At 41.9% G+C, this 8,262-nt stretch overlaps 1 long non-coding RNA gene across 1 annotated transcript; it reads left to right on the top strand.

Annotated features, from left to right (window-relative positions):
* The first annotated feature begins 860 nt into the window (after positions 1 to 860).
* Positions 861 to 2,413, top strand: LOC146835305 (uncharacterized). Its single transcript, XR_014960414.1, has 2 exons — positions 861 to 1,036; positions 2,017 to 2,413. It is a non-coding gene; the product is annotated as an uncharacterized LOC146835305 (long non-coding RNA).
* The last annotated feature ends 5,849 nt before the right edge of the window (positions 2,414 to 8,262 follow it).

Consider the following 8,262-nt stretch of genomic DNA (forward strand, 5'->3'; position numbering starts at 1 on the left):
GTCGGTGAGACCAGCAGGGAACTGCTTGTCCGTTTGTTAGAACATAAATCTGCACTGAGGGTTAAGAAAGAAAATGCCCCTCTGACCATTTCCTTAAAATGAACCATGACTGTAATCAGTTCAGTTGGTTCATCCTTTAAAAAAATCAGTATCAGCAGGAGAGGGGGTAATTTGGGCGCGATAAGAAAGAAGCGAGAGCAATGGTTCAGGTGCTATTTAGAAACTATTGATAAGGGACTAAACTCCAGTGAGGAATGGATTAAATTAATCGTAGATTTAAAAAGTTCTTCTTTTTCTAAAAGCAATTCCTAATAAGAAAGGAATTTTTTCTGTAATATATTGTTGGCTATTTTTTATAATATAACTGGCAAAAGGGAAGAGCAACTTAAAGTTATACTCTTAGGGGCAGATTTACAAGCCCCTTGCGCCACTTTTGCGTCACTTTTCCCATGTTAAAAGTGACGCAAAAGGGGCGCAAGGGGCTTGTAAATCTGCCCCTTAGTGTTTGTAGATATGAAAGCGTAATATGTCCGTGTGCATGCGTGGCATGCCTTTGATCCAATCTATACCTCTGCCAGTGCCTGGAAGGGTTGGCTCTGCTGATTTTTATAATATAATCTGGCAAATGGGAAAAGCAACTTAAAGGTATACTGTTACTGTCTGTAGATACGAAAGCGTAATATGCCTGTATGTATACGTGGCATAAATGCGCGGCATTTCTTTGATCCGACCTATAACTCAGCCGGTGCCAGGAATGGTGCGTTGCCTCTGCTACTGCATCCGGTTGACAAGGTTCAGCACAGACTTTTGGGCCCTTGGCGTGTAGGGAGCACTTCCGGGTCAAATAAGACAGCGTCAGCACTCGGAATGGAGCAACAAGTTTGAGTTAATTTAACTCACGTTAGACGCAGGTCTTTGACCCTTATCACCAATCAAAGACTAACGAACGGGTATTTAAATCGACCGTGCTCCCTTCGTCTTTGTCTGCCCGCCCCCGAGGAGACCGCTTTCGGCTCCGAGACTCTGTGTGATTGAGGTAAGAATGGGATGGGACTCGTTGTGCTATTGAGATAGAGTGACGTTGAGCATTCTTCCTGATTTTGAAACAGGTTATTTTTCTTTCTTTTGTCTTACGTAAGACGTGTAAGGCGCAAGCAGATATTGTTTTACGGCTCCTTTCTTTGAATATAGACAATGGCTACGTCTTTTTAAAGAGAGGATCTTCTTTAAATATAGAGGTAGGATCAATCACAAATATCAACAATGACACATCCGCTGTGCGGATTGTTAGCAAATAGTGTTATATGTCTGTTCTATACATAAAAGAATCCTCTTTTATAGATGTATCTAAACTAAGAGAATAATCCGAGATTGAGAGGGAGCGGCGACATAGTTGGTATTAAGCTTTGGGGCAGAAAGCTCATGCAATATTTATTCAAGCTACCAGGTGAGATAGGTTTCTACTTATTCCAAACCTTTAAAGACAAGGTCGTATCTATTGGGGACAAGCTGACCAAGGCTGTTCTCTCCACCCCCCCCCCCTTTTTTTCTTTAGATTATTTGAAACAATGCATGTATAATTAGGAGTATCGGCTAAAAGGACATTATGTGGATGAAGTGATTATATGCACCCACAGGCTGCAATAAGGTAAATATTGAAGTCAGGCCCAACATTTATTATGGATCATACTTTTGGTGGAACGATACACACAATTGATGTGTTCCCATCTAATGATATCCGTATCTGTGCGGATACCTTGAGAGAACATGTGGGGAGTAATTGGGATAGAGTCCATGTATTGAATACAGCCCATTTGATAGACAAATGCAAATACCATATATGATTGGATCTATAAAACATTTTACTCTGCAGTGAGGAGGAGGGTATATGCTGTGGGTATTTTCAGTGTAAAATCCTTTGCACCAATTATTAGTGTATTAGATGTTAGTCTCTATACTGAATAATGATGTATCACAGTATAGCTTTTATATTTTTTATGTATTTGCTCTACACAGGATTGAGGTCGAGGTCAACTTCACAGTGCAATACAGAGAGACTTGCATTTTTTTGTCTTGAAGAAGATGGGATATCAGTACAACCATCGAAACGTGTCAATGCATCGTTCACATAATTCGTAACTGGATCTGTAGATACAAAAAGGACATATTGTATCCAGGCCTAGTTATACAATTCTTCCAATGGATATGTCTTTTGAATGACAAAATATATTGTCTTTTTTCTCTCTCTATGTTATGTGATGTACTGTTGTTTTAATTGTATTGAATGTATTATGTTTTTAAAGTATTTTTCTAATTTTATATGAAATTGAAGATAGTAATTGTGAATAGTCTTATAAATTGTTTGCGATAAAACATGGTATTGAATAAATAAAAAAGACATGTTGTGATCATCTTTGGGTTTTATGATATACTTTTTGTATCTATTACATGGGCTGTAATATGGTGTTCATTTGAACTTGTGACTCTAATGTGAGTAGAGCTCTTTTGTACTGTTTGTGGAACAATCAAGGGACATTTTGCTTTTGCTTGTCAGTAGTACCCTACACCCTTGGTGAGGCATAAGGGGTCCCTCTCTTTTTCTCGTATACTTCCTCTTTCTATGCAGGATTTTTTTTTCGGGAGTCATCTCCAATTCTGAGGTACTATTATTTGCATTTCACTGTCCCTCACTGCCAGGGGAGTGCCTAACAGTAATAAACAGGCTATAACTGTCAATACTCATTGGTTGGGTGGACTTATAGTCATTTTTCTGACGGCCCATCCTCGGTCGGGCAGTCTGAGAGGGTATGTTACATATGCTCTACTCGCATCTGCATTGGGCAGGCAGACCATTATGTTGGCGGTATGTATACTCCATCACCATTGCGGTGAAGTATACATACCACCAACATATAAATCAGGCTCTTAGTTATCAGTCTTTTAGAGTGGCAGTCCCATATCGACGGCTCAGTTTGTAAATAGGCTGTCTAACTTTGATTCCACTTTATGCCTCTTTCTTCCCTCCATAATGCAGCTTCCGGCTTTCAATCTCACTTTTTTCTCACTTTTTTCTTTCCCATCTTTGGTTTCACATTTTGTTCATTTTCTAAGCTTTCGCTTCCCTCTTCTGTCTCCCTTTCTTGTTTTTCTCTGTTTTGCTCTATGTCAAGCCCTAAAGAGGAAATATAAGACCCTGTCCCTAAAAATGAATGCCGGTGCCCACCAACGGCAACAATCAGCACAAACACCACAGACATGTGACTGACCCAGCCCCTTCACTTATCACCAACACTTCAGATGCAGTAACAGATCTGATATGTAACTTGACTCAATCAATATTTGTCTTTATGACTATAAGATATAGTATGAGAGTTGTGATTTTCAATACCTGGGCTGGAATCGAGTTTGTTTCAGAGGGTCAGTGCTTTGTCCCTTTGTCATCCCGTAACACCCTTTAAAGGTACTGAGCTCACATTTGGCTAAAATCAGAAATTCCACCCCAGTCCTTCCTGAATTCTGAGCCTTTAAATCTCTCAGTTTTCCTTCTGTCCAACCTTCTTCTTGTGACACAGAACTTGGGTTACTCTCTTTATTAAACCTCCAGAATGCATAGGTGCTTGTGGTTTCATGGAATATATTTGGAACCTGGTGAAAGTGTGCTGGTGGGGGATCAAGATTTGTGCCTCCCATCCTGATTGAGTTCTCGGAGTCCAGCTGAGGTTTTCAGAGTCTTTCCAGGCTCAAGACAGCTGTTGAAGGGGGCTTCATAGATGTTGAGAGTCTGTGAGGGAGTTTGCTGCTTGTACATTTTAGATCGTAAAGCAGTTCTTGTGCTGCTTTCTGGACAAATGTACAATGCGGTGCTGGAGAGTGCTCATTGACAGGTCATTATTAGAGGGAGCTCACACTATAAACTGTTGTTCAGCATTGAAATTGGATATCTCAATTCTTCCTTGGTTAATATGGTTAATGGAATGAAGGGTCAGAAGTAGCATTTTTACAGTTGCAAATGCATCAGTTCAGCATTTGTGGCCATAAAAATGCTCCTTCAGATGCACTAATCCCATTTTAAGATTCAGAAAGTTTTTTCAATTCCTAAAATAGGATTGTGAAAGTATACCATATTGGTATCTGGAAAGAGCATGCTGTAGGCATCCCTTCTAAATGCCAAAACAGTATACTATGTATTTGTCTATTACAACTAAAATCCAGTGGCGGAACACTGACCATAGTGCATGGGTGACTGCGTGGAGGGCAATGATCGTTTATGTGGAGGAAGGTGTACCTTCCTGCACATAAACAATCAGCAATGGCGTTTTGAAACTGCGTAATGCAGCACAAATAGAAATTGCAAAACTTCATTTTTTTAATATGATTATTTATGTGCAGGAAAATGTCCCTTCCTGAATATAAACAATAATTAAATAATGGTGATTTGCCACTTTTCCGCGTGCTGCAGAATGCAGCACACATAGAATTAACCGTGTGTGGACAACTCTGCTCCGCCCTCGGAGTGTGCAGAGTTTTGCCAGCTCCACGAAGTAGGTGGAGAAGGCAAACCTCCGCACACTCGCAGCAGAGCAGTTGGCCTCCCACCCACACTATTAACAATTTTGTGTAAGTTTAAAAAAACAATTTAAAGACTATGAAAACTCCTTACCTTATCTGCGGCTTCCCCGGGCTGCCCTCTTCTTCCACTGCGACTTCTTCGTAAAAACTGTGCATGAAAAGAGACTTAGGACCCCAAAAAGGGAGCCCCATGGTCGAGGACAGAGAGTGACAGACTTTGATGGAGTCTGACGGAGCTTGATGGTACATCAAGAACAGCGGCAAACGGAGGAGTGAGTATCAATAGGGATGCGTCATGTGATAGATTGCGGGAAAGAAGGGATTGTATGATGTCTTGAGGAGTTTGTCTGAGAGTCGAGTGAATGTGGTTTTGGGCCGGACATGGTCCAAGGATTGATGTTTGAGTTTCAAGCCCAGTGTTAATATTAAATGGTTTAGAAGACACTGAGTTATTGTGATTGTCTGACCGGAGATTTGAGGAGTTGTCGTGAGACGCCATCGGCAGTTCCACCTAAGACAGGGAACTTTGTGTGACTGTGACAAGTGGTAATCGTTTGGTGAACCTTGTGTACAGGCGCGAACCATATTGATTGGGGGTGACCAACGCAGGTCATGGGTTGCCATGTGTGAATGTTCTTGGATGCTTTAATTCTTTCAATCTTGTAGATGCAGACAATTACAAAGTTTAAGACGATTGTGTAATTGAAAGTCGACGAAATAATTGTGAAGGAGGATGAGCCATGAGGAAGTAAAATTGACATCAGAGTGTGCCTGGCAGCAATAGGTTGGTTTGTGTAATGCGGCCCTGGGATTGGTTGGTAGTAAAGGTGGGCGTAGTTGGCAGAGTACCCCTACACAGAATTCATCAAAAACTCTGATTCTGTCCCACCACAATTAATAAAACAGAAATCTCACAAACCCTTGGTAAAACAACAAGTAACTCTATTATTACATGCCAAAATACATATAATCATCTCACAAAAGTGAAACTGAAAATACAGCAAGCAGTGAGAGAGGTGATGATTTTGATGTCCTCACTAACCTTGGGAGAGAACCCAGCAGATGCCTTGAACACAAAGAGCACATCATGCTGAACGATTGGTGGTGGTCCTATCCTCCTAGGACCACCCCAAGCACATTTATGGGCAAAAATACAATCCTAACCAAAGGCCCTGCAAAGCATTATGGGACGAGATTCTAGAGTGCAGTGACGATTATAGTATCCAATACCAAAACATTCCTCAACAGGCAGGCTCTCCAGGCTCAGCTGAGAGCTAATGCTATAATATTCACTGCGCTCTAGAATCTCGCCCCATAATGCTTTGCTGTGCCTTTGGTTGGCATTGTATTTTTGCCCATAACTTTGCTTGAGGTGGTCCTAGGAGATGGGGACCACCAATGGCTCATTCAGCACGACATGCTCTTAGCGTTCAAGGCATCTGCTTACCCTCCCAGTAGGTTAGGGGTGACCCCAAAATAATCACCTCTCTCATTGTCCAGTATTTTTCATAGTTCATTTTTATGAATTGGTAATATGTTTTTTAGCATGTAAAGGTGAAGTTGTTTTATCAAACAGTTGTGAGTGCAGTAGCTAACTCCATTATGTAGTGGAGTAGGGTCTAGAACAGTCCAGGCACAGCTAGACAGGGAAGAGAGAGAGGTATCCCTATAGATCCTAAAACACGAGTAAACATTGCTATGCTGAATCCAGCGGGTAAATACTGTGACGTGGCCACGATCTTTGCAACAGGGGGTTCCAGGTTAATTTTTCCACCATTGTTTGTTGAGATCAAATATACGACATCCACTTTAAGAACTTTGCCACTGGAATTGCGTACCTGGGTAATGGATCGGTACTGATAATTCACAGAGCTGCACTACATGATCTAGTACCCATATTCCTACATGTCTGCACCAACCATGCTCTGCTCGGGACAGACAAACAAAACATGTGAGTAGGTTTGTACTAGATCAGTCCAAGTGGGATATTTATTATTCCAGGAGGGGGCCCATTTCGGTAGTAAAGGACTATAGTGGTAGACTACTACCTTCTCTATATTGAAAATACAATTTCTGATCTTAGGGCTTTATAAATGGCATCCCAGTAGTGCTCAAGGCTCGGCCGTGGTTTTATTTGTAGAAAGTTCCCTATTAGTACGGTGTGATCATGGCGTCTAAATTCATTGTGTGCGATCATTTCCCAGTATATATCCTTGAGAGAGTCTCTTGGCGGAAACTGGGAACTGGATGGGGTACATTAGACCCATTCCAGTCAAGAGTCTTCTCATATCTCGCAGCCTTTTGATTTTATGGAATTGATCAATGTCAATGATGTCCCTTAGAACCTCTGCATATGTGGCTAATTCTGGCGTGCACCAGATTCTATGCCAGCATAGAATTGGCCGTAGCCTGGCAAGATCCACCAGAGCTTTTCTACCTAAGTCATTCCGCAGCGGGAGGGTGGGTGTACTTTGTGGAAGACTTGTTATTGCTCTAAGGAAGGTGTTCTCTGCTGTTGATAGCTGTGTTAGTTTCTCCAGGCCCCATAGCTCAGCACCATATAGGACTGCGCTCACCGCCTTGGTATTATAAATTTGCAGTACCGGACTGAGAGGCTTTGTCAAAGATGTTTTGAATTCCTTTCTTAGAACACCAACTAGTTGCCAATATTTTCATGCCATGACCTCAATATGTGGCTTCCATCTCAAGTCCTTCTGCAGTGTAGTGCCCAAATAAACAAATGCATCGGCCTGCTTGAGGAGAAGCCCATCCATTATCATTCAACCCTTGAAGGATCTATGCTGAATGAAGGCCATGAACTTGGTTTTAGCCGCATACATTTTTAAACCACATGAGAGACAAAGTTCTTCATAACGTCGCAGTGCGTGTTGTAATCCACTTGGGGTTTTAGAGAAAATCAGCGCGTCATCTGCGAACATTAAAATCTGGATCTTTTTGCCAGCAAGGACTGGTGCATCAGTGTGGATAGCTGCAAGATAGTTAGCGACTCTGTTAATAAAGAGGGAGAACAATGTGGGAGCCAACACACATCCTTGGTGGACACCCTTTTGTACAGGGAAAGGGTCTGTCTTATTTCCCTGCATCCTCCAGCGGATTTTCACAAAACTTTCCTCATGGAGATGGGCTATGATGGAAAGTAAATCGGGTGGCATTGCCATCTTCTGCAATACTGCCTACAGTTTGTTTGGTGAGACCAAGTCGAAGGCTGATTTGAGATCGACAAAGGCAGCATACATTCTGCCCTTGCTGAGGATTATTGTCCGCAAATATATATAAACAAATCGAAAGACCTGATTGATGGTGCTTATGTGGGCCTGAAAGCCTGCCTTCTTGAGCCTTGGCCAGGACAAGCCGGGTCACCACTTTGAGCAATGGTATTAGCTAGTAACAATTTGTATTATGTTCATTTGGACTTATCCTGCATAAAATTTCACCTGATTCCTTTACTGACAGTGGAAGACATACCACTGGACTTGAGAGATACTGTCTCTCCAGTGGTGTGGGATTTCACAGGGGAAGAGCTAGTACTGATTCGAGGAGTCAAGCCAGTCAGTATTCAGACTAAGCTAAATGCAGAATGTCCGAAAACACCTCAGTAGTAGTACAACTTGACCCCGGAAACGGTGGCAGGGATTATACCTGTGATTGACTCCATGATTGCGCAGAGTATAC

This window comes from Triturus cristatus, chromosome 4_2 (assembly GCF_964204655.1).
Source record: "Triturus cristatus chromosome 4_2, aTriCri1.1, whole genome shotgun sequence".
Taxonomy (NCBI): Eukaryota; Metazoa; Chordata; class Amphibia; order Caudata; family Salamandridae; genus Triturus; species Triturus cristatus.